General features: G+C 40.7%; 1 pseudogene; it reads right to left on the bottom strand.

Moving 5' to 3' along the window:
* Window positions 1–3,463: 3,463 nt before the first annotated feature.
* Window positions 3,464–4,277, bottom strand: LOC148117223 (spindlin-2-like; annotated as a pseudogene).
* Window positions 4,278–27,613: the final 23,336 nt, after the last annotated feature.

Below are 27,613 nucleotides of genomic sequence, written 5' to 3'. Positions count from 1 at the left end.
TTAATGGGAAGAGACACCATGACCACAGCAACTCTTATAAAGGAAAATATTTGAATAATGTGGTAGTTTACAGCTCAAAGGTTCAGTCCATTATCATCATGGCAGGGAACATAGGAGTGTGCAGGCAAACATGGTGCTGGCTCCATCTTGATCACAAAGCAATAGGAAGTAAACTGAGATACTGGGTGTGGCTTGGGCATATAGCAGACAGACCTCAAAGCCCACCCACACAGTGGCATACTTCCTCCAACAAGATTACACCTGCTTCAACAAAGCCACACCTCCTAATATTGTCATTTCCTATGAGCTTATGCGGGACAATGATATTCATACCCTTGGCATAGAAAGATAGATCTTTTATTATCTCATGGGCTTTAGACACTAGGCTTAGCAGTGTATTCACAAAGGACATATTGCTCCAGAGAATTTACATTACTTTAGCTCAGCCTTTTATCCCTCCTTGGTGACATTGTCAGCCTGGAATGCTCATCTGGGTAAGTGGGAATCTAAATATTAATAAATGACTCATCTCTAGTACACACAGGATTATATTTGACACAAAGACCTCACTGTGTTGGCCAAGATTCGTAAACGCTGCTGAAAAAGAAAAATCATTGAGTAATTGTTATCTCCAAGAATATCTGAGGTATATTTTGGCACTATTCTTGGGTGTAAAATGTATTCTCGTCTACCCACATATTCAAATTGGTATATTTGTTTTTTTGTGCTCCTGATTTCAAGAGCTTAAAGAAGGTTATTTGGAGGTACCAGAGTGTGCCTGTTAAAATGTAACACAAATCATGCTGTACTTCTGTTTTACATGCGCAACGATCTGCCATTCTCAGTCAAAGGAAAAGCAGAATTCCACTGTAGAGGTTGTAACCTGCAGGGCTTTGGTATCTGTTACCCTTGTGACTTCTCTGAGATCACGTCCCACAGTTCTCTACCTCCCTCCATCAGCCCCCACCATGCTGCCATCCCAGCTGCTCCTCCTCACATGTGCCAGGTCTTCTCTGAGCTCCAACAACTGTCATCACTCTACCTGGAACGCTCTTTCTCCTTCACTGCTGCCAAAGGGCCACATTCTCACTACCTTCATGTTTTCATTCCAAATCTAGAGGATCCGGGAAACCTTTCCGGACCACTCTGTTTCTCTGTAAAGAGCGTTATCTTCAAACTTCATTTTCCCAATCCTGGCCTAGGTGTGTCCTTTCCTATCACTTACGAATATGAAAATATTTCCAATAGATTTATGAACTACGTGGCTAACTACACATCTGACACACTACAAAAGAATTTCCATGAGGATAAAATCCATTCATCTGCTATATCCGCTCACCTCACCTCTGTGTCCCGAATAGTGTCTGGTACAGTCCACCCAAAGTGTTTATGGGATGAAGGTAAAACAAATGAATGAAGAATCCATGGAATTGAGCATAGGAAATCAGACAAGTATCCATGCTTCTGGCCATAAAGCTGCAAATGAACCTTCTTCTAGAGCATGGACTCAGATTTTACCAAGGCATGGCCAACTAAAACCTTTCCAAGGTGAAAATGAGGTCAACCCACCCTTCCTTGTATTCCAGTTGAGAGACGGGTCCTATCCCAGGACGTTTATGTGATATGAACTTACCACAAGTCTAATTGGATGCAGAACACAGCAGAAACATAACCAACCAACAAAACATGAAAGCTGGCAGAAGTGCTCCCCACAGGACCTGCTGGTGTTGTCTGAACAAAACCACATGATGTAGGAAAGAAAACTAAGGCTGTCCTGTGAGGTGTGCTTGACGTGTGTCATTCTTGAAGCAGTTTATAGAGTCAGCGCTTGCTCAGTGGTGAGCATCAATGAGGTTTAGCACTTTCTTTCCGTGTCTGGCCAATCCTTGCTTGCTCCAAGTGTGTCTTTAGGAAGACCCCCACAGCAAGAACCAGAAACACAGTTCTCTTGGGAGGCAACAGGTGAAGGAGGAGGCAGAGCACACACAGTATTCTCAGAGGGACTTTGAAAGGTTGGGGAATGACAACAGAGATCAGAAGAGGACAGGGACCCATGTCCTGAACTCCACAGTTGTGAGACACTTTCCTGGCATTCCCAATTCCTCTTTGCATGGAGTTCAGCCCTTTCAAAGGGCAGTTTCCAGCAAAAGGAATTACTTAAGCAAAGCCACACTTCCCAGCCCTACCGCTATCCTCAGTTTATACCATCTTCTTGCAAAAGAGAGGTGCACACATCTCCATCAGGGGTAGCTGTGATTTTAAAAAGGAACGGGGAGTTAGTTTGGATAGGAGGTACCTAGAAGGTGTCAGTTGCTACAGGCTTTTCAGGGAGTCTAGTCAGAATGGGATGCCTAAGGTAGGACAGTTTTCCTTTGCTTGGGTACTGAATGGAGCCAGGTGGCTGTGACAGAGCATGGACAGCCAAGTTCTCTCTGTACCATGGAGACATGAGGCACAGCCATCAGATGACCCATCCCCCCCCCCAGGAAGGCAAGGATTACTCCAGCAAGCAGAAGGACAGTGTCAGCATGCTATTCCTGGATTCACAAATTTTCCCAAAGAAAGTACTTTCCCTTTGCCCAGAACTAGCCATGAACTCTTGTTAGTTGCTTAGGCTTCAGACTGTGTCAGACTCTCTGAAAACAGACAAGCCTGATATGTAGACAGAAATTTGACATTGGCTTCCATTCTCCCAGTAGGCCCTAAGGAAGGCCATTCAGTGACCCTCTAACACAGGAGTTTTGCTTGATACCTGACCATTGCCACTATGAGCAGCCAGAAAGAAGAAGGTGGATGCATCAGGTCATTCTTCTTGGAATGCTCCTCCCAGTTAAGCTTAGAGTGTACTGTGTCCTATGTGTGCATCCTCCTGGCCTCTGAAGTCCCAGAGTCTCTCCTCAGGGCCCTCTCTGCACAGTAGATCTTTCCTGCCCTTCTTGTGTCCCCCTTCACACTGCTGTGTGTATTCTCCTACAGGAGTTCCTTTGGTGTTCTGAAAGCCAGAAGATGCCAGAAGGCTTCACTCTGTTACCCCTCCTGCCCTTCCCAATCCATGTTTCTTGCTTCACTCTATCCATGGCCCCAAGGAGACTCTCTCTCACTCTGGCTCCCCTCCACTTCTCCCTAGGCAGTCCCCTCTTCCACAGCCCAACCTCAGTTCCTTCTCCTCCTCCCCCCAGGACCAGACCTACTAAGTCCCATTCCATTTTTAGATGATACTAGCTCTCTTCTCTCACAGGCTGAATTGACAGCTGTTCCCTCCTTCCCTGCTCCACCCACCAAACACACCCAGTGTTTTCCATAAGGCAAAGTGCTTACAGACAGCGTGCCATACACAGAGAAATGTGTATTTGTCAGGGTAAACTTACACCCAAGGCGAGCTCCAAACACTCTTAAAAGCAACAGCCTCTGAAAGTCTAGAAATGACAACTTTATTTCAACAGTTGTGGTGGTGTAACTTTGCCAATTAGGCATTTTTCACAAAGTCATAGACATAGATATGAAAATCATCGTCAAATTTAATAAAATACACTGATGGTAGGGCTTCTACTTTGCCAACCATCTTTCCCTCTCTTTTGGTGCCATCATCATTGGTATATTCAACATGTTTTCCTATCAGATCATCCTCAAATTCCAGGTCCACATCTAGTGGAGGAATCTCATTATACTTTGACAGAATTCGGAGTTCACCCTCTTTATAATCATCCAGAAGCTCGTACATGTATAAGACTGGGTCGTTCGTATAGGTAATGTAAAAGAAGGTATTAAGGATAGGAGCTTGGGCCAGAACCATCCCCCTCCATTGATCTTTTGAGCCATGCTCACCCTCAAATATGTGCTCCACCACTTTGCCAATTATGGTATCAGCAATTTTGGAATCAGGGACTGGGGATGGTTTTACTGCATCAGAGAGCACTTTAAGGGACAACACCCTTTCATCTTGGTGAAGTTCCAATCCATAGACACAGTCTATTCCATCGTATTTCACCAGATAGAGAGAGGGATTTATGGCCACCTGATTCAGAACCGTTCCTCTCCAATGGGTGATGGGTCCATCCCCTTCCTTCCACTTGTGAGAAATTCTGCAGCCCACGATGTTCCTTTGGGCCAGGGATGAAGATGTACTCCTCTGCCTCTTCTGCGTAGGTTTTTTTCTTGGTCAAGTTTGGAGTTTCCTTGGTGTAGTTCTTACAGGACTCATGCCCAGCAGCTGCATCTGCGGGTTCCCCTTGAGCCTCAGTGGCCCAGAAATACCGGGAGCTGGTGTCTGGGTCCATGACTGCATTGGGAAAATGGGAAGAGACAGTTAGCTGAGGGGATAAAGGGCCAAATTACCCACCCAACACCCAACTCCCGTTAGTTGCCTCCACTCCAGGGGCCTGTTCCATAACCGCCACCCCCCTCCTCATGGAGCCTGAGAGCAATGCTGGACACCTGGCGGGATGCCTCCTGGGTTCCCTGGTGTTGTTGGGAAGGGCAGGAGAGCTGCACTGGGGTGGAGGATACAGAACAGGATTTGGGCCTCCGAAATGCTGGAACCCGTGACTCTTAAGCTCAACTGTCCAAGCCACGTGCCTCACCCCCACGTGGCTGGAGCAAACCTGTTTGGAAGCTCAGTAGAGTGGCACAGCAAAGCTCCTCCCCTCCCTGCACCTTACCCTTCACCTCAGAGTCCAGGAATTTGCTTTTTCTCCCCACTAATGCCCTCATGAAATTGTTAGTGAACATGAGTTTTCATTGGAAAAACTTTGAAGGGGGATGTGTGCTAGCACATTAGACTGCCGTTTTGACCTAGTCTCTCCCGAATTTTTACTGACCTTCACTATCTTTCATTTGGGCGGGTTTTTTTCTTGTCTTTTCCCCTCTCCTTTCTGCTTTAGTCTATGGAAAAGTAATCATGTTTATACCTTGAGTGCTATGTAAATTTATTGAAACTGACAAGAAGGACATGATTACAGTTGTATCTTTCATTTCAAGGTCTCACAGCAAAATATTATTTCCTTTTCCTATTAGTGTTTTCTAAGGACATTACATAGATTTAAAATTAGTTTTCTTTTTTATTTAATATATAATTATTTCTTCGCTGATCTGCAAAATTTGATTTTGTGATCATCTGTAGCTTTCTTGTAATCTCTCAGTTTTGGAAGAATAGTTTCACAATAACGGGTAATGAAATTTATTCATCAGAATGTATATCTTTGTTGAATATGTTAAGTTCTGAGGAGAAAAACAACCAATTTGTAATCTGTGAATTAAGACTTGGTCTCTTAAACAAATACAGAAGTAATAATTTAATCGTTTTACTTCTTGGTTTTACGAGACAGGGTTTCTTAGTGTAACATTCTTGTCTGCTTTAGAACTTGTCATGTAGACCAGGCTGGTCTTGAACTCACTGAAATCCAGCTGCCTCTGCCTCCCAAGTTCTGGGATTAAGGGCATGCACCACCACCACTCAGCCTAATATTTTTGTTTTGTGTTTCTTTGTTTTGTTCGTTTGTTTTGTTTGTTTGTTTGTTTTCATATTGTTTTTTGAGACAGGGTTTCTCTGTAGCTTTGGAGCCTGTCCTGGAACTAGCTCTGGTAGATCAGGTTTCCCTCGAGCTCACAGAGGTCCACCTGCCTCTACCACTCGAGTGCTGAGAATAAAGGTGTGTGCCACCACTGCCCAGCTCTGGCCTAATATTTTTATAAATTGAGTTGCTACTTGATTCATAAAACTTTAAAATATAGAAAAATCAAACACAACAAAAAAGCAAATAAGCACATCCCATGCCATAAATAATAAATCATGAATCTGAAACAAGATGTTTATCTTAACAGTTGTTTTTAAAGAAAAAATGACTAAATGGTAAAAGAACAAAATTTTTATTCAATATTTAAAGTATAAGAGGCTATTAAGCTACTATTGATTTTTTCAAAGAGGTCTATATTCAATGGTAATATAAGAGAATGTTCATTTTGTCTTTATAGACAGCAATCAGCAGATAGGCCATGGTTTCTCTAAGGTCACGCTAAAACTCACACCTGAGATTGGAATCCCAACTGTGGTGGTTTGAAAACAAAATAATTTCCATAGGCCCTTAGGAAGTGGTACTATTAGGAGGTGTGGCTTTGTTGGAGCAGGTGTGGCATTGTTGGAGGAAGTGGGTCACTGGGGACAGGCTTTGAGGTTTCAGTTGCTCAAGCCAGGTCTAGTGTTTCTGTCTCTCTCTGTTGCCTGTGGATCCAGATGTAGAACTCTCAGCTACTTCTCCAGGTTCATGTGTGCCTGCATGCCTCCATGCTTCCAGTCATGATGACAGGACAGACCATATTTTTGTTTGGAGGAATATGGATTAGAAAACAGTTGAACAGTTTAAGATGGTGAAGATGTAATTGAACATGTGGGCCATGTTTCAGCCTCTGCAAGCCGAAGAACTTGGCAGCTTCAGCCATGTGGCACTGGCTTTAAAATGAAGGATAGAAGAAAGCCATTATGGAATTGCCCTTCACGACTAAGGACAGCTGCTGAGTCAAGGCATGTGTCAGGGGTGTCTGTGCATGGAGACCTAGAGAGGACACTGCATGAAGTTGTAAAGTTGAAGCCTGAGTTACCTCAGAGACCCCAAGTTGCCAGAGATGCCCGAGGCATGGGATACCTCCTAATGGAAGCTGCTAATGGGGAGGGGTCCTGCCCAAGAGAAAGAAGTTTGTTGCAGTCAACAAAGCTAAAAGAATTGGAGATCTGAAGAATGTTTTGACATCAGATATGGAGATGAAGAGTTTGCTCAACTGTTTTTAAGTTTTGCTTTGGTCCAGTATTTCCTCATGGATGTCTGCTTTTTATGTGTTCTTCTTTACCACTTTGATTTTACAGGGGATTACAGTAAAGAGACTGCATAAATCTCAGAAGAGACGTTGAACTTAATGACTTTTAAACAAGTTTGAGACTGTTATAGACTATGGGACCTTTTATAATTGGACTTTATGCTACTATAGCCTGTGGGGACCAGGGCAAGGAATTTGGTGGTTTGAAGGAAAATGGCTCCCATAGGCTCATTGGTAGTGTTACTATTAGGGGATATTGCCTTGTTAAAATAAGTGTGGCATTGTTGGAGGAAATACATCACTGGGGCCAAGCTTTGAAGTCTCAGATGCTCAAGCTAGGCCCAGTTTGGCATTCTCCTTCTGCTGCCTGTGGATCAAGATGTTGGACTCTCAATTCCATCCCTAGCACCACGTCTGTCTGAATGCTACCACATTTCACTTCATGATGATGATGGACTAAACCTCTGAACTGTAAGCTGCCACCTCAAATATTTGCTTTATAAGAGTTGCTGTGGTCATGGTGTCTCTTAACAGCAACAGAAATCCTAAGTAATATAGGTGCTGGTACCAGGGACACAGGTATTGCTGTGATAGGACAGACCATGGTCATGGTTTCTCCTCAAAGCAGTAGAAATCTTAATTAAGATAAGGGCTCTTAGCCAGGTTCCTTCTCAGAAGTTGGACCCTACCTTTTGGTCCTTTTGGTCTTTTTGCGTCTGGTTTACGTCCCTTAGCATAATATTCCATAATCCATTAATCTGATATCTATCCTTAAGAGGTGAAACCAAGTAAGCGCTTATGTCATTGGGTATATGCACTCAGAAGAGATAGTATGACTACAGTACCTGCCTTTTCTTCATTTCATGTCTAGCTATGGGACAAATTGTCTTCCACCCTGATGAACATACACAGTGATACATTGGGCCATCATTGGTACAAAGCAGTGGAACCAATTTATCATGTGTTGAAACCTCCAAAACTATATATTCTTTTTAAGTTGACTTGTGTTATAGTGAAAATATGACTAAGGCAGTGGACAAACCATATTTTTATTTATTTACCTTTTGATGGATAGTTGTGCTGTTTTATATTGAACTAATATGAAGAATGCTGATATATATGTGTGTGTGTGTGTATTTTGTACATATTTTATTTAGATATGCTTTTATTTCTGTTAAATTTATATTAAGGGAAGGATTGTTTGCCCATATAGTAATTAATTATTTAAGGAACTATTAGTGGTTTCAAAATGGTTGTGAGGGTTTATGGTTTATAATCACAAATAGATAAGAATTCCATTTTCTTAATAGCCCTCCACAAGTATTGCTTGAATTTTCATCATTGTCATTCTACTATGTGTGATGTATTATCTTATTGTGTAATGATTTACATTTCCTTGTGATGTCAAGCACTTTGTTACTATTTTTAGATAAATGAATTTTCAGATATTTTCTATTTTTATTGGGTTGTTTTTTATAGTTGAGTTGTAAAATATCTAAGTATAAATCTCTCATAATCTACATGACAAAGAAATATTTTATCTGATTGTGTGATTTGTCCTTTCAGTTTCTTGTTAGTGTGCTTTGAAACTTAAAACCTTCATCTTAGAAAAATACAATAATACCTCATTTGTGAAACAATACAATACAATACTATAGTATCTCATTTGTTATTTACTTTATTTCTGTCATATGTAAATATACATTGCCAATCCAGAATGATGGAGATTTACACTTAGCTGCTTAAAAACGTGTTTTACTTTTACAAACCCTTACAGTTAAGTCTTCACTGTATTTTTTATGAGAAAGTAATTTTATTAAATTATAAAAGTTTCCATTTCCGCCCCTCCTCCCAACACCTTCCCACTCCCCCCCACTCCCTCTCCCCTCCCTCTCCATCCCTAAGAGCAGTCAGGGTTTCCTGCCCTGTGGGAAGTTCAAGTTCCTCCCCCCTCCCTCCAGGTCCAGGAAGGTGAGTGTCCAGACAGACTGGATCCCCAAAATCCAGTATATGCAGGGGAAACAAGTTCCAGTGTCATTGTCAATGGCTTTTCAGAAAGACTCCGGGCCAGCCACATTCAGAGAATCTGGTTGGATCGCGTCCTCGTTCAGTCCCAGTCCAACTGGCCTTGGTAAACTGTCATTAGATCAGTCCCCTTGTATTAGTGGGTGATCGCATCCCTCGCAGTCCTGATTTCCTTTTTCATTTTCTTCCTCCTTCTGCTCCTCATTTGGATCTTGGGGTGCTCAGTCCGGTGCTCCAATGTGGGTCTCCATCTGTATCGCCATCCATCTTCGGATGAAGGTTCCCTCTGGTCTTGCCTTCTTTGCTCATGTTCTCTTTCCTTCTGCTTCACGTTTGGACCTAGGGAGTTAAGTCCAGTGTTCCAATGTGGGTCTCTGTCTCTATCTCCATCCATCGCCAGATGAAGGTTCTATGGTGATATGCAAAATATTCATCAGTATGGTTATGGGCCAAGGCCGGTTCAGGCACCCTCTCCTCTGCCCAGAGAACAATCTGGGGATCTCTCCTTGGACCTGGGATCCCATTTATAATCAAGTCTTCTGTAAACCCTAAAATGACTCCCTTAGTTGAAATATATTCTTCCCTGATCCCATATCCATCCTTCCTCCCTCTCCCCATCCCAGTCCACCGAGCTTTCCCCATTCCTCCCCTACTCCCTTCTCTCTATCCCTCTCCCCTTCCAACAACCCTCCTACCCCCCCCCATGCACCCGAGGTTACCTGGGACTCTTGTCTATTTCCAATCACCAGGAGGATAGCTACATGATTTTCATCAGGATCACCTTCTTATTTAGCTTCTCTAGGGTCACGAATAATAGAAATGAAAAGGGGAACACAGACACAGAGGAAATTCAGAGAATCATTTTTTTAGATAATTATCTTCACTGTATTTTGTGTTCATTGTGTCATCTACTGCGGAGGTACGGTTCCAACTTCATTGTTTTTGCATTTGGCAACCAGTTTGTCACACCATTTGTTCTAGTAGTACAATATTAAAATGGCAAGAACAGACATCTTTGTTTTCTTCTTGATATGAAGGGGGAAGTCATCAGTCTTTTGTCATTAAATGTGCTATTAGCAGTACTTCATCAGGTACATCCTTTCTAAAGACTTCTTTCCCTTCAAGTGCTCCATCTGCCCATGGAGAGCAATCCATAGTCCAAGGGGCCCCTTTGTCCAACACCCCATTTAGATATAACCCATTTTGGGGACTAGAGCTTTCACTTGGTGTGGCTAGTGATAGATTGGTGAGGCTTTGATTCCCCCATTATGTGGTGATTCCCTTTAGATTTCTGTCATAGGTGGAAATATTTTAAGAAATTTCCACTGCAATAAGTTTCATTATGACCCTTAAAATGACCCTTAGTGTTATCTGTCACTCCCCATACTCCCTCCTTGCCCACCTCTACCCACCCCCTCCATTTAATCCTCCCATGGCTCTGTTGCTCAAGACTACATCTACAGATCTCATTGAACATGCAGAAAACATGTTGGTGCCTATCTAGAGCCTTCATGTCTACCAACTATTGTTCATTGTGCTGGAAGGTACTCTGCAGGTTGCCAGAGGAGGAAGGTAAACAACCCTGTGACCAACAAGAGTGAGCTACCTGCATGGCATGCAGTTCATATAGTACAATAATGGGACTGATGTAGTAGAAGTAACCAAACACTCTGTAATTAGATTTGTCTCACTCCATGAGATACAACCCATTCCCAGCATTGCATAGATGGACAAGAACCTGAGATAGACCATGCACCCAGGAGAAAATCAAATACTATTTTTCTTCTAAATGAATATGGCAATAAAATGATTTCTAATGATATTCTGCTAGTCACATAGATTAGTATCTCACTCAGTCATCAGCAGAGAAATTTCTCCTGCAGGAGATGAGAACTATGCAGTGACCTACAACTGAATTCTAATGATGAGAGACCTTGGAAAACTAAGTCCTAAATAGGATATCTGCATCAAATCAATCCCCATGGGGTCAGGGTACCCTGTGAAAGAGGAGACAGAGAGATTAAGAGTCTATGGGGATGGAAGATAGCAAGGAAACAATGTCTTCCCCAACACAACAGAAATGATGCACATATGAACTCACAGGTACCATAGCAGCATGCACAGAGCCTGCACATGTCCAAGAAAGATGGGATCCCTGTGACCCTGTAAGATCCCTGTGATCCCTGTGACCCTGCTAAGAGGGTAAGTGGACAGAGCTCCCATCAGAAGTTATATTCAAGTGTCAATCACTATCAAAGAAAACTTGTTCTTTTTTTTCCAATGGCACCAGCAAACATATGGTTAACCCAAAACGAGCTCGAGTATTTTTGGAGATTATTTTTTGTCTTATACTTTGTTGGACATTTTTTACCATATTGATAATTTGCTTATGTATTATGGTTTCAGATTTTGTTTGTTTTCCAAAATATAAAAAATTATACTTCCCTCTATATTTTCTTTTCTCTATTGATTAGTGATAGTGGACATCTTTTTCAAATATTTGTTGGTCATTTGTGTGTCCTCTTGAAAGAAATGTCTATTTATATCCTTTGCCCAATTTTTAATTGGTTCATTTGATTTCTTTCTATAAAGTTGAGTTCTTGATATATTTTGAATACTAACCCATTATCAGATGAATGTCAATATTTTTCTTACTTTATAGGTTGTCACTTAACTCTCTTGATTTTTTAGTTTATTTTGTTGTGCGGAAGCAATTTTAGTTAATGTGATTATACTTGCATTTTTTATTATAGAGAGTAGAATCCAAGAAATCTGTTGCTCAGATAAATATCATGCAATTTTCCAAATATTTTCTTTTAGTAATTTTGCAACTTCAGATTGTGTTAATCTTTAATCCATGTGGAATTTATTTTAGTATATGGTGTCAGATAATGGCCCAATTTCATTGTGCATTTGGACAAGCTGTCTTCTCATTTTTGGCACCTTTGCTAAAATCTCTTAGCTACATATGCTCTTTTTTTCTGTTCCAATTCTTGGTGAGTCATTTTGCATGCTGCTGTCACACTGTTTAATTACTATTGATTTGTGCTACAGCTTAAAATGTGGTAGTGATTGGTGGTTTCAGCTTCATTGTTATTGCTCATAACATCTTCAGCATGTTTGTGATTGCCTGGAACTGTAGAATAAGTTTTCCTTGATCTATAAAAAATGACATTGATATTTTGATAGTGATTACATTGACTTGCTTTGGAAAATATGGATATTTTAATAGTATATTTGCTTCCTTCAACTTTATTTATGAACATTTTATAGAGTTTTCAATGTATAAATAGTTCATCTCTGTGTTTATTTGTGTTTTTAAATACTTGTGAACCTATTGAAATTATGTTTGTTGTTTTGATATTTTTTCAGAAATTTTGCTATATAGTATAGAAATATTACTCACTTTTTACTGTTGAGCTTGTATTCTGCTACTTTACTGTATTTAATTATTAATTCTATCAATTTTGATGAAATCCTTAAGGTTTTTATATAAGATCATGCTACTAGCAGAGTCAGGGTTTGACTTCATCATTTCTCATTAGGAAGTTTTTAATACCTTTTATATCTGCCTAATTGTTTCAGTCAGTCCCTTCAATGCTATATTGAAGACATGTGGCAGATGTGGGCATCATTGCACTGTTCTGGATCATAGAGGAAATGTTTTTAACTTATGCCAGTTGAATATGATTTTAGCCGTAGTTTCATATGGGGCTTTCAGTGTATTTATGATAGCTCCATTTGTTATACATTGTCTTTATTGTACTGTGGCACTTCTTTCTACTCCAAATTTGTTGAGAGTTTTCAGCTCGAAAGTATGTTAAATTTTATCATAATTTTAATGTTATATGACCATATTATTTTGTATTTTGTTCTTTTACACTTAAACAATTACACATATAGCACCCTGTTTGCAGCTCTCATATATATCCCTCTTGATCACTGTGTATCATCTTTTAAAAAGTACTGCTGAATTTAGTTTTCTAATATATAGTAGTATTTCCATCCATAGCCATTAAATTATAGGCCTATAGATTTCTTTTTATAACCCTGTAACTGTATGATCATGGTAATCATTAAATCATAAAAGGAGAGCATTATGGTATATCTTAGAATTGATAAATATTTTGGTACTTGGTCATACTGTAACAAGCTATGATACACACTAAAAATATATAGCTTTGGAACTGGAAAAATGTCAGAAGGATTTTTGAAACTCTTGGTAGAACAAGTCTATAGGTCTTTGTACAGACAGCAATTCAAAATGCATACTAAAGGTGTTTTTCATGCAATCTCACACAAAAATGAGGAACATGCTATTGGAAACTGTACAAAGTGATTCTTATTACAAAATAATTGACTACTTAGCTGAACTCTGTTACCTTGAATATAAAACAAGATTTGTAAGGGATGGATGTTAGTATTCAGACATCTGCACTGACATGCACTTGAGGTCCTCCTAACAGGGTGTGTCCTCAGCTGCAGCAACAAAGAGCACCTCCTGTCCATGCTTGCTATATTCCTTTTTAAATGGTGGACCTTACCCACTTCCCGTCTCTTCCTTCATTTCCTTCCCTCCCTCCTTCCTTCCTTCTTCCCTCCCTCCATCCCTTCCTCCCTCTCTCCCCATTCTCTTTCCCCTTCTCTCTCTCTCTCTCTCTCTCTCTCTCTCTCTATATATATATATATATATATATATATATATATATATATCTGACTCTCTCTTCTTTTTTACCTCTCCTATCCCCAGAGACTGGTCTCCCCTCTCCCCTCCCCCACTTTCCCATTCATTTTCCCCCAGTAAAAAACCCCTCCACCTGATCTGTCTCATGGTGTCTTTCTCTCTTCCACTGCCTTTTTAAAGTTACAACAATGAACTTTGGTATTTATTTGAGAAAATTCCTCTTTTTAACATTATTATTACTGTTTATTAACTTGTCATTATAAAAGGCTTCATTGTGACTTTTTGCATGAATGCAATATGCTTTGATGAGAATCACCTCTCCTCCATTATCTGAGAGAATCACTAAGCAAATGCTGAATATATAACCTTTACTTTTCTTACTGTGAATAACAAAATAGGAAAAGGATAATTTGAAAAAGATTGTTGTTTAAAAAGGGATACAAACATAAATATTTAGAATATTCATATTATATTTTAAAAGCATATTCTAGTAAGAATAGTATTATACCCAGATTGTGGCATTCCCCAAAGAACAGCACCAAGCCAAATCTGTATGCAAAAGCAAAGAACCTTTATTCATTCAAGTGTGAGCTGGGACCCTCTTGTGTGAGAGGTCCAGTCCCGGAGGGATGGGGTGTTTTTTTTAATCATAGCAGAGATTGTGGGTGAGGGAGGTTTCAGGTTTCAAACTCTGACTGACTGAAATTTGTCTAGGGGTGTTTCAGGGAAAGGAATAGGTGAGTGCTGGGTTCAAGGAATCTGGTGATCTCATTTAATCTTATAGAACATTTTCTCTATTCAGAATGTCAGGTACTTCCCCTTAGATACTGGCCTGTCTCTAGATGGTATCAGCTTATGGCTTTCTCTGGAATCGGGTGCTGCCTGACAGTAAATGGAAACTCAGGCCTACTCTCTTGGCTGGTCTCAATCAATCATGTCATGGCAGCTGTGCAGCTTGGACTCCATATATGTGTCCAGGCTTCCCTTAACTCCATATATATCAAAGATAAGGTTGAACAACTTTCTAAATACACAATTACTGAAACAATGAGAAATATTCTGTAGTTTGTATCTTAGATGTTCTTTAAAGGCTTACATTATAAAGGCTCAGTTCCCAGTATGACACTGTGGGAAACATTAAGAGATTTAACATAGTGGATAGTTATCAGGTAATGTGGTATGTTATTCCTCATAGCTTACTCAGCCTTTGTCTTAGTTAAAGTATCTTTTTTGGGGGGGGGTGTTCAAGACATGATTTCTTAGTAGCTATGGAGCCAATTCTGGAACTTGATCTGTAGTCCAGGCTGGCCTTGAACTCACAGAGATCCGCCTTACTCTGCCCCCAAGTACTGGGATTAAAGGAGCGCTCCACCACCACCAGCTCTTAGTTAATGTTTCTATTGCTGTGAAGAGAGAGCTTGATCACAAGAACTCTTATAAAGATGAAGAAAAAACATTTAATTAAGGTACTGGCTTACAATTTCAGAGGTTTGGTCAATTCTCATCAGAGCCGGAAGCATGACGGTTGAAACTATCTATGGTGGAATGCAGGCAGACATGGTACTGGAGAGGAATTGAGGCTTCTAAATCTTGCACAGGCAACAGGAAGTGGCTCAAGACACTGGGTGCTATCTTGAGAGCGTATATGAGATCTCAAAGTCCTTCACAAGTACATGCTTACTCCAACAAGGCCATACATACTCCAATAAAGCCACACTTTCTAATAGTGCCATACCATTTGGGAGCCAGTTTTAATTTTTTCTTTTCTTTTGATTTTTGAGACATGGTTTCTCTGTATCTTTGGAGCCTGTCCAGGAACTCACTCTGGAGACCAGGCTGACCTTGAACTCACAGAGACCCCTCTGCCTCTGCCTCCAGAGTGCTGGGACTAAAGATGTGCACCACCACCTCCTGGCTGCCATTTTCTTTGGAACTATCACAGCCTGAGGAGAGGGAGAGGTTCACAGGAACCCCTCCTGTGTCCATGGTGGACTGTTCTACAGCACACTGCTTGTAAACTTCTTTATTGAATGTGGGAACACAAATATCCCAACTGTGTTTACAGCTTTATGCATCACTCTTTAATTCTGATATTTTTTGGTACATATATATGTTCATAATTATTGTATCTTCTTCACAAATTAGTTTCTTTATCAAAATATTTTGTCTTTACCTCATTATAGTTTTTTATTTAAAGTCCATTTTATTTAATGTTAATGTAGCCATACCAGCTCTGTTGTCATCTTTGAACTTTTTGACTGCAGAGAATCTTCGATTCTGGGACTGCTAAGCTAAACCAACATGTATATTTTAAAAGTATCTTGAATTTAGAATTTGAGTTTAAGGATATGTTGGTTTGGGAAAGAGGTTCTTCTTTCATTTCCACAGAGGATGAGAGCCTGTGGATATATTCCAGACTCATGTGGTTTGATGGACCAAGAACCTCTGAAAGGTCACCTTGAACACCCCCCAAAAAATACATTGCCCAATAAATAGCAAGAAGGAGTTTGGAGAGAACTATGCCCATATTCCCAAATATTGTTTACAAACATTTATTTATACTTAAAGGGAGATGTGCTATAGAGGTGGATATATTGCATTGGTATGGATCTTGCTTTATTGATACCAATTTAAGATCAATTTTGTTTTATGTGTATTTCTGCTCTTGATTAAGTTATTATGTTTGTGCAGCACATTTAAAAGTGTAATATAAAATAAAGAAATATAGGTTAATAGAGAGTTACCTATAATAGTCAAGCTTATAGTGGCATTAGGTTTTCTAGATATACAGAGATATATTACTGTTAGATAAATATTCTTAAAATCTTTCAGAGATCTACAGAATATCACATTTAAAATGTTTTAAGAAGTTAGGACTTTTCATGACAGTGAGACATATGTGCTCCTGGGAGCACCAATTTTTTCGAGAGAAAGATGGCCAATATAGGCAGAACTGTCTTTTAAAATTTCCTGCTTCATGGAAAAGTCTGCTGAATACTATGGGCCAGTAGGCTGAAGATGAGTTCCCCAATGGTACAGAAGAACTTTGGGTGACAGTAAAGGCGACACGATATCTCTGTCAACTCTAGAATTTTGGAAGTTACTTACCGTGAACTTATTGTTTACTTAGGTAATGTTATATCCTTCTGGAGTCTTTGATGGAGTTGAAGAATTTATAGTTATAGTTTGCCTTAGTTGTGATAAAAGAAAGTAGATATAAATGTTGTAACTGTAATTCTTGCTTGATATCTATTTTGTTATTTGTAATTTCATTATGTTAAAGTTAAAACTTTTATTTTATTTAGACAGAAAATGGGAGGTGATATGAGATTTCCCCCTCTATATGTTGTGAACAGCATTGGTTAATAAGTAACTGCCTTGGCTGTTGATAGGGTAGAGCAGAACTTGGCGGAAAAACTAAACTGCATGCTGGTAGAAAGAAGGACAGAGTCAGAGAAGCCATGTAGCTCTGCCAGAGAAAGACACTAAAATTTTAGCTGGTAGGCCAAAGCCATGTGACGATATGCAGATTAATAGAAATAGGTTAAATTAATATGTAAGAGTAAGCCATTCAGAAGCTAGAGATAATGGGCCAAACAGTTATTTAATGAATAATCTATATCTATCTATCTATCTATCTATCTATCTATCTATCTATCTATCTATCTATCTATCTATCTGTCTGTCTATCTATATCCAACCTCACTCTGCATCTCAGTCTCTCACCTGCCACATGGCTTTCTGACTGGGACACAGCTGCCTTCATGATCTGCTGTGGACTCATGGTCTGCTGTGGACTCAAGACCCGCTGCCTACTGCCTGCTGCCGCTTGAGGACCTGCAGCATGATCTCTTGGCCCGCTGCCCACTGCTGCCACTCAGGGACCTGCAGCATTATACTTAGACCATTACAGTTTCTAATTATTGTTATTTCATGATGGAGCTCACAGCTGAGTTTGACTAGAGTCTTAGAGGAAGGGGACTTTGACTCTTTAGAGACATTGCAGGACTAAATTAAGGCATTTTGCATAGTAACATGGACTCCTTGGGAGTCAGAGCAGAATGGATTTGGCATATGCTCCAAGTCTCCAAATGATTAAAAAAAATAGCCCAAGATTGGCACTATTGCAAAACAGTGGAAACCTTAAAGGGTGTGACATCATGGGAGGGGGGTGTCTCTGATCTCTAGAGTCAGGCAGTCAAGGGGAACTGACTAGTTCCTTCCTGCTTCTGTCTTCTAGTCATCAGATGAGTGGCTTACTCCACCAAATGTTCCCATGAAAATGTACTGATTTGCTTAAGAACCAAGGCAACTGGTCAAGCACTGTGTCACAGTAGGACATGGTCACTTTATAATTTTCTGCTAGTAGAGGCAGATTAACATAGAATATGGCTAGTATATCTAGCAATTATAGCATAGAAAGGTCACCAAATTAAAAAAAAAAAGAGGACAGAGAAAAGATTAAATGAAGGAATGCCGTCAGATTTCCATGGTCCTGTGCTGTTGGCCATGTCAGAGGAGTTGTAGTCAAGAGTGGAGTATATGGAGTTCAATTCACTAAAAAGAACAGCTAAACCCTGGCAAGGCAACCCCTCCTCCCAGGGAGATTGTTTCCAGAATGACCCATTCTTCTGCTGTTCTTCCTCCTGCTTATGGCTGCCATGTTACTGCTGTATTAGGCAAGGTGTGATTACTATGTGAAAGGATCCCACTGTATCTAGTATAATTTGATTGTTTCATGGAAAAATTCCACTCCTCACTGAGCAATTTATTTGCAGTTCGTAATGAAGATGATTTTTATAAGAGCAATAATACTTACCTGAATCAATTTGAATCTAAAAAAATACAGGTGGCTAAGACAGTGAAGATGATTAAGGAAATACTTTAGGTTATTCTGCAAATTGCTCCCATAAAAGATACAAAACAAAACAAAAGTAGGCTGGAAGTCACTCATCTTTTATTAGATATGAGATTCACAGAGGACAAAAATTATGAACAATGTAATTTAATGCGTTTTATACCCATGAATTCTGCCTGTGGAAAATAGGCTTGATCAAAGAAAGCAATCATGTCCCTATACCCTGAGTTAGGCTTGAGTTCCTTGATTATGTAACTTAAAGAATTAATCATAGGTTTTGGTATGCACCTTGAAAAAAACAAAGTTGTGAAAAGAAATAAAATGACTCTATTGTATATAAAGAAAAATATTTGGTTAGGTAGTGTAATGGATTAAGGAAAATGCCGCAGGTTCCCGAGTGCCTGCAGTGGGCAGCAGGCCATGAGACCATGCTTCAGATCCTCGAACAGGGGAAGGCAGTGGACAGGTGATCTGGAGAGGAGCCAGTCCCAGGCACGGATGGCGCAGTTCCCCACGTGGCTGCAGCAGGCCACAAGGAGAGACAAACAGATGGGCATACCATGAGACCAATCCTCAGTCTCCAAAAAGGCTTGTCCTGGGCCGGGAGCCTCATGGCAGGCAAGAGACAGAGACATGGATAGACACACCATTCAGAGTAATGTTGGAAATTTAATTAGTGGGTTATGGAAGGAAAAGAGAGAGGGTGTAAGGAGAGAAGCAGGAGGAGCAGAGAGAAACCAAGAGAGACAGAGAGAGCGAAGGGTGATGGGAAGAAGTGGGGAGAGTGGAGAGAGGCAGAAGCTGCATCTTAGGGGGAGAGACTGAAAAGAGGAGAGACACAGGACACAAGCAGGAAGGAAGATTTGCCTGCCTCAGTGGACTGTGGAGGGAGTGGGCAGGGCTTATCTCTTAAAGGGACATAACAGATCATTAGAGCCTTCCCTCTGCTAAATTCTACTTTGTGGGACTTACTATCTACAAAGCATTAGCAAATCCTTTACATCACCAATCCTACTCTTCTACATCACAGGGAAATGTGGAGTGCTACCAAACACATGAGATGCCTTTTAAAACCACCACAAAATTAACCATAAATGGACATTACAGGTAAACTTTAAGTGCAAAGTGCTAAATGTCTAGAAGAAACCACAACTTGAAGATACTAAAACTAGGTCTCTCTGAGTTAGGCAACCTGCCTTCCTTGACTGCACCAAAAGCACATTGTTGTTGACTTACACACATAGCTTACTATTCCCAATGCTCTGCACTGGTGCAGCCCACAGAGCAAAGTTATCCAGAGCACTTTGTCTGGGTTCAGAGAGTATCAGGGACCACATGGGAACTCACAGAAGAAGGAATAAGGCTCCAGATTTCCAACTGGCCATGGGGAGGACACACCACACTTGCTCCTGCACTTCCCACTGCGATCTTGTTTTGTACATCTATGGTGATTGAAAGTTTTGCTGGGTATAGTAGTTTGGGCTTGCAGCCGTGGTCTCTTATTGTCTGTATAATGCTTGACCACAACCTTCTGGCTTTCATTATCTTCAATGAGAAGTCAGGTATAATTCTGATAGGTCTGCCTTTATATGTCACTTGGCCTTTTTCCTTTGCAGGTCTTAATATTCTTTCTTTACTCTGTATGTTTAGTGTTTTGATCATTATGTGGCAAGAGGACTTTTTTTTTGATCCAGTCTATTTGATGTTCTGTAAACTTCTTGTATCTTCATAGGCATATCTTTTTTTAGGTTGGGAAAGTTTTCTTCTATGACGTTGGTAAATGTATTTTCTGTGCTTTTGAGTTGAACTTCTTCTCTTTCTTCTATACCTATTATTCTCAGGTTTGGCCTTTCATGATGTCCCATGTTTCATGGATATTTTGGATTAAGCTTTTGATAGATTTAATGTTTTCTTTGACTGATGAGTCTATTTCCTCTATTGTATCTTCAGCCCTTGAGATTCTTTCATCTCTTGTATTCTGCTGTTTATGTTTGCATTTGTGGTTCCTGATCATTTTCTCATGATTTATGTTTCCATAATTCCCTCGGCTTGTGTTTTCTTTACTGTCTCTATTTCAGTTTTCAAGTCTAGAATAGACTTGGGTGCACCTGGACACACAGAGGGCCTGGCTCAGGCCTACTTCCTCAGTGGTACCAGACTCATGCCCAGATCCACAGAGATTTCTGGATCCTGCTTACTGCTTCGGAGGTTCCCGACAAATGCCTGAACCCAGAGAGGTCATGGCTCAGGCCTAGTTCCTCGGGGTTCCCAGACTTATCCCAGACTCACAGGGGTCCTGACTCAGGTCTACTCCTTCTAAGGTCCCAGATTCACACCTGGACCCACAATAGTCTCTGACTCTGACCCACTCTCTCAGGAGTTGCTCCCCTGTACCTCCTCCTGTAGATTTTTTGTCTCAGGTCTGCTCTGGCCCAGGTGCCTAGCTCACTCTGCCTCAGTTAGAGTTACCTATTATGAGTAGAGGAGGTGAAAAAAACAAGTGATAGAAGCTGGGCAGGCAGTTTGGCAAAACTCACACATGCTTGGTAAGTGCTCTACCCCTTGAGCTATACCCTCAGCCCATATTCCTGAGAATTTAAGCCATAATGTATGGGATCTATTTTACATTGACCTTTGGAGTCTTATGAATATTATTCACTTTCTTTGATAATGTAATCAAAACTCATAAAAGAGGTTATTAATTTTTCTACTGCTCCATTTCCTGCCAAGGAGTGGGGCCAGTATAAAATACATATACGATCAGTATAAATGGGAAATACCCTGAAAAAAATCATTCATAACCTTATACTATAATTTAATTCATGAAGTTGCAGACAGGTTGAAGGGGAAAGACTTGGAGTAGACACATATTAATCTGAAGAGTGTTTGAGTTTTACCCAAGCTTTAGCAAAACTTTACACAAAAGTTAAAGTTACAGAATAGTGTAACTCCTGATAAGGTGATCAAAAGTACAGGCATGTGAAAAAGCCTTGTGTGAGTGCCACTCAGCACTCACCATTAAGAAGACCTCCAAGTGGAATGTAGATATTTATTAGGAGTATGTCCCACATAAGAGGACTCTGAGTCCTCCACTGCAGCTTCTTCTGAAACTGTAATACACTGGCTGTCTTGGAAGGGGCAACTTTACTAGTGCCCTACACTAAAGGGCACTTTACACTTTGTAAAGTGCCTTTACAATTGCCTGTGATAGATCTTGAAAATTTACACAAACAATTTTGGCTTAAAACTAAACTCTTCAACGTCATTATTTGATTTCTCAAGGCCTGAATAAAAACGGTAAGCTCCCCTCATTGTAGACGCTAAAGAACCAGATTTCTGAAAGTCTGCCTGAAGATACAGAAAATAATTCCAGGCCATAGAAGGAACAGCCTTGCCTGGAAGACTAAATGTGGCCATGAACACAAACTAACAAGTGTCATGCCAAGGAAAGAGGTTCGAGAGCTTGTCTACATTTATGTTAGGAAACTAACAGCCCAGTAAGAATCTAAGAACTCCATACTGAGCCAGTTTTGGTGACACAGTACCTGACAAGATGTTAGAAAATTATAGGCCCCTAGAGTTCACCCTTTTGTCTGCGGGGTCCTTTGACCACCAAGAGTCCTGTCCCTGTGCTGAGGACAACCTTTCAGACCGGTGAGTGGGTGCCATCCCAGGACAGGGCAGAACATCCCGGAAAGGAGCACTGGGCCCCTTTAGCTTCTGCTGCATGGGGTTCTCTGTTCCACACTTCCCTGCCAATGCTCACCACCCCCCCCCAAGCTTGCCCTATTGTCGGTGAGGTCCTGGGCCCAGGAACAGGTCCTGCTCCTTCACTGAGGCTACCCACCCAGAGGGGTGAATGCACACCCGCCCTGGGGAGAGGAGTGCATGGCCCCTCCAGCTCCTGCTGCAGGGGTTTCTTGGCTCTGCACAATTCTCCCCTCCCCCTCTAGTTAGCCCTTTTGTCTGTGGGGTCCTTAGACCTCCAAGAGTTCTGCCCCTGTGTTGAAGACAACCTTTCAGATTGGCCAACCGGGGAACAGTTCCTGCGCCTGCACTGAGGAGATTCACCCAGAGTCAGGCACAGCAAAGGTTGGACCAAGACACCAAGACTCTCCTGGCTGCATTTGAAGGAATAGTTGGGCAGGCGCCAGTGCAAGAATTCCTCCAACAACCAGAAAGGCAAAATGACATCAGCAGAATCCAGGGATCACGAAACAAGAAGAACTGAACACTCTACTCCAGAAGAAATAGAAGAAATCAACTTTAAACAGAACAGTATGAAAATAATAGAGGAGCTGAAACAGGAGGTGAAAACCTGACGTAAAGAAATGGAGATCACAAACAAAAAGGTAGATGAAATGAATAAATCTCTGAAAGAAACCAAAGAAAAAGCAATCAAACAGGTAAGGGAAACAGTTCAAGGCTTGAAAAATGAAATGGAGGTAATGAAGAAAACACAAACCAAGGGAAGGCTGGATATGGAAAATTTGGGTAAACGAATAGGAACTGCAGAGACAAGTATTACCAACAGCATACAAGATATAGAAGAAAGAATCTCAGACACTGAAGATACTATAGAGGAAATAAACTCACTGATTAAAGAACAAAACAAATCCAACAAATTCTTAACACAAAACATCCAGGAAATCTGGGACAAAATGAAAATAGCAAACCTAAGAATAATAGGAGTAGAAGAAGGAGATTTACAGCTCAAAGGCCCAGAAAATATATTCACCAAAATTATTGAAGAAAACTTTCCCAACCTAAAGAAGGATATTCCTATAAAGGTACAAGAAGCATACAGAGCATCAAATAGACTGGATCAAAAAACAACATCCCCTCACCATATAATAATCAAAACAAAAAACATACAGAATAAAGAACAAATATTAAGAGCTGCAAGGGGAAAAGGTCAAGTAATATATAAAGGAAAAAATATCAGAATTACACCTGACTTCTCAATGGAAACCATGAAAGCCAGAAGGTCTAGGATAGATGTGATGCAGAAACTAAGAGACCAAGGATGCAAGCCCAGACTACTATACCCAGCAAAGCTTGCATTCACCACCAATGGAGAAATCAAGATATTCCAGGACAAAAACAGAGTTAAACAATACGTAGCCCCAAATCCAGCCTTACAGGAAATAATATAAGGAAAATCACACACCAAGGAAGCCAACAACAACCATAATAACACAAGCATCTGCCAGCCCTCCACCAACACAACTCAAAGAAGAGAAACACACAAACACTTCCACCAGGAAAAATAACCGGAGTCAACAATCACTGGTCATTAATATCGCTTATTATCAATGGACTCAACTCACCTATAAAAAGGCAAAGGTTAAGAGAATGGATACGTAATCAGGATCCAACATTCTGCTGCCTACATGAAACACCTGTAGTAATCACCTGTGTACTATCGGATCACCATGGAATAAAGTTAGAATTCAACAACAATTCTAACCCCAGAAAGCCTACAAACTCATGGAATCTGAACAGTCAACTACTGAACCAACCCTGGGTCAAGGAAGAAATAAAGAGAGAAATTGAAGTCTTCCTTCAATTCAACGAAAATAAAGACAAAACATACCCAAACCTATGGAACACTATGAAAGCAGTGCTAAGAGGAAAGTTCATAGCACTAAGTGCCCACATAAAGGAAATGGAGAAAGCACACATTAGAGACTTAACAGCACACCTAAAACCTCTAGAAAAAAAAGAAGCAGACTCAACAAGGAGGAGTTGAAGACTGGAAATAATCAAACTGAGGGCTGAAATCAACAAAATTGAAACACAGAAAACAAAAGAATCAATGAAACAAAAAGCTGGTTCCTGGAGAAAATCAACAACATTGACAAACTCCTATCCAAACTAATCAAATGGCAGAGAGAGAACACGGAAATTAACAAGATTAGAAATGAAAAGGGGGACATAACCACAAACACAGAGGAAATTCAGAGAATCATTAGATCTTACTACAAAAGCTTGTATGCCACAAAATTGGAAAATGTGAAAGAAATGGACACTTTTTTAGATAAATACCATATACCAAAATTAAGTCAAGACCAGGTGAACAGTTTAAATAGACCTGTAAGTCATGAGGAAATAGAAGCTGTCATCAGAAATCTCCCTACCAAAAAAATCCCTGGACCAGATGGTTTCAAGACAGAATTCTATCAGAACTTCCAAGATGAGTTAATACCTATACTCCTTAATGTGTTTCACAAAATAGAAGCAGAAGAGTCATTGCCTAACTCCTTCTATGAAGCTACAGTCACCCTGATACCAAAACTACACAAACACTTCACCAAGAAAGAGAATTACAGACCAATCTCACTCATGAACATCGATGCAAAAATTCTCAATAAAATACTGGCAAACAGAATCCAAGAACACATCCAAAAAATTATACATTATGATTAAGTAGGCTTCATCCCAGAGAGGCAGGGCTGGTTCAACATATGAAAATCTATCAACATAATCCATCATATAAATAAACTGAAGAAAAAAACCATATGATCATTTCATTAGATGCTGAAAAATCATTTGACAAAATTCAACACCTAGGATAACCAAAACAATCCTATACAATAAAAGTACTTCCGGAGGCATTACCATCTCTGACTTCAAATTCTATTACAGAGCTACAGTAATGAAAACTGCTTGGTATTGGCACAAAACTCAAGTCCAAATGGATTAAATACCTTAATATTAATCTGACCACATTGAACCTGACAGAAGAAAAAGTGGGAAGTATTCTACAAGACATGGGCACAGGAGACAACATCCTAGGTAGAACCCCTGTAGTACAGACAATAAGAGCATCACCAAACCCTCATCAGACAAAGGTCTGATCTCCAAAATATACAAAGAACTCAAAAAACTAGACACTAGAACTCTAATTAACCCAATTTGAAAAATGGGGTACTGAACTGAACAGAGAATTCTCAACAGAAGAACTCCGAATGGTCAAACGACACTTAAGGTCATGCTCAACCTTCTTAGCAATCAGGGAAATGAAAATCAAAACATCTTTGAGATACCATCTTACACCTGTCAGAATATCTAAACTCAAAAACACCAATGATAGCCTATGCTGGAGAGGATGTGTAGTGAGAGGAACAATCATCCATTGTTGGTGGGAATGCAAACTTGTGCAGCCACTTTGGAAATCAGTGTGGCGGTTTCTTGAGAAACTGGGAGTCAACTTACCTCAGGACCCAGCAATTCCACTCTTGGGAATATACCCAAGAGATGCACTATCATACTACAAACGCATTTGTTCAATTATGTTCATAGCAGCAATATTTGTAATAGCCAGAACCTGGAAACAACCTAGGTGCCCCTCAATAGAAGAATGGTTAAAGAAGGTGTGGAACATATACACATTAGAGTTTTACTCAGCGGTAAAAAACAATGACATCTTGAATTTTGCATGCAAATGGATGGAAATAGAAAATACTTTACTGAGAGAGCTCAGACCCAAAAAGAGGAATATGGTATGTACTCACTCATAAATGGATTATAGCCATAATTAAAGGACATTGAGCCTATAATTCGTGATCCTAGAGCAGCTACCGAAAGAAAATCATGTAGTTATCCTCCTGGATATTGGAAATATACAAGATTCCCAGGCAAAACGTGGGTGCACCGGGGAGTGGGGGTGTGGATGAAAGAGGAGATGGGTAGAGAGATGGGAGAAGGGGAGGATTCGGGAGATCTTGGGGGAATGGGATGGATGGGATGGAGGAAGGGTGGATATGGAGCAGGGAACTAAATATCCTAATTAAGGGAGCCATTTTAGGGTTTGCAAGAGACTTAACTCTAGAGGGTTTTCCAGGTCCAAGGAGAGGTTCCCAGATAGTTCCTTGGGCAGCAGAGGTGAGGGAGCCTGTACTGGTCTTGTCCCATAGCCACACTGATGAATATCTTGCATATCACCATAGAACCTTCATCTGGCGTTGGATGGAGATAGAGACAGAGACCCACATTGGAGCACCGGACTTAGCTCCCAAGGTCCAAATGAGGACCAGAAGGAGGGAGAACATGAGCAAGGAAGTCAGGACCACGTGGGATGCGTCCACCCACTGAGACAGTGGGACTGATCTAATGGGAGCTCAACAAGACCAGCTGGACTGGGAGTGATGGATCATGTGATCAAACTGGACACTCTGAATGTGGCTGGCAATGAAGGCTGACTGAGAAGCCAAGGACAATGGCACTGGGTTTTGTTTCTACTGAATAGACTGACTTTGTGGGAGCCTGGTTTGTTTGGATGTTCACCTTTATAGACCTGGATGGAGGGGGGGAACCTTATAATTCTCACAGGGCAGGGAACACTGTCTGCTCTTAGAACTAGAGAGGGAGGGGGAGGTGGGAAGGGGGAGGGAAAAGGGAGGCAGGGAGCAGGCGGAAATTTTTAATAAATAAATAAATAAACAGATAAATAAATAAATAAATAAATAAATAAATAAATAAATAAATGGTTATGTGAGCTGGGTGCCACCCACCAAATGTACTTTTTTCCACTTTCCTAGTTCTATTCTCATCACACCCACTTTAAAATTTATTTTCATATAATATTTTTGATTATATTCATTCACTTGCACTTGTCACCTTAACTACTCCCCAGATGCACCTCCCCTCCCTATCCCTTGACTTTGTGCTTTTTTCATTCTGTCACCCATTGACTTCTCTTTGTGATGCGCATATACTTCCCAAGTGATTTTACATTGTTTATATAGTTCTGTGGATCAAAGCAGACCCTCCTGCTTGCAAGGGTAGCAGTATACTAACTGACCTATCTCTCTAGCTTTCAGAGAACAATGTTTTCATCACTGAACATTTGAAATTCTGTATATTGTTTATAAAAAGCCACACATGTATATTCCTTTTGAAAGAGAGACAGTAAGAATTGTGGTTTTCATTTATTTAAAACAATTTAAGGTCACAGGTGAGCAGACCCCAGAGGGTTAGATCAGGAGGGCAAATCTTGCCACCCGCTTGTGTGCTATGTGCTGGCATTGGTAAGGGAAAGATGCTCCCAAACCCTCACCCCTTGCCACCTGCAGCAGGCAGAAAGAGCTGGCTGGCACCCAGGATCATGAGAGTTGGAGAGCTGACCTTGCCCCTTACCAGCTGCACCAGGCAGGAGAGCAGGCCCTACAGTTTGCCAGGACAGCACACTAAAGCTGACCTGTTGGCTGGGATGCAGGTGAGCTAGCCCTGAGTGT

This window comes from Myodes glareolus, chromosome X, assembly GCF_982192425.1.
Source record: "Myodes glareolus chromosome X, mMyoGla1.1, whole genome shotgun sequence".
NCBI lineage: Eukaryota > Metazoa > Chordata > Mammalia > Rodentia > Cricetidae > Myodes > Myodes glareolus.
The sequence above is the reverse complement of the archived record's forward strand: the minus strand, read 5'-3'. Positions and strand labels throughout refer to the sequence as shown.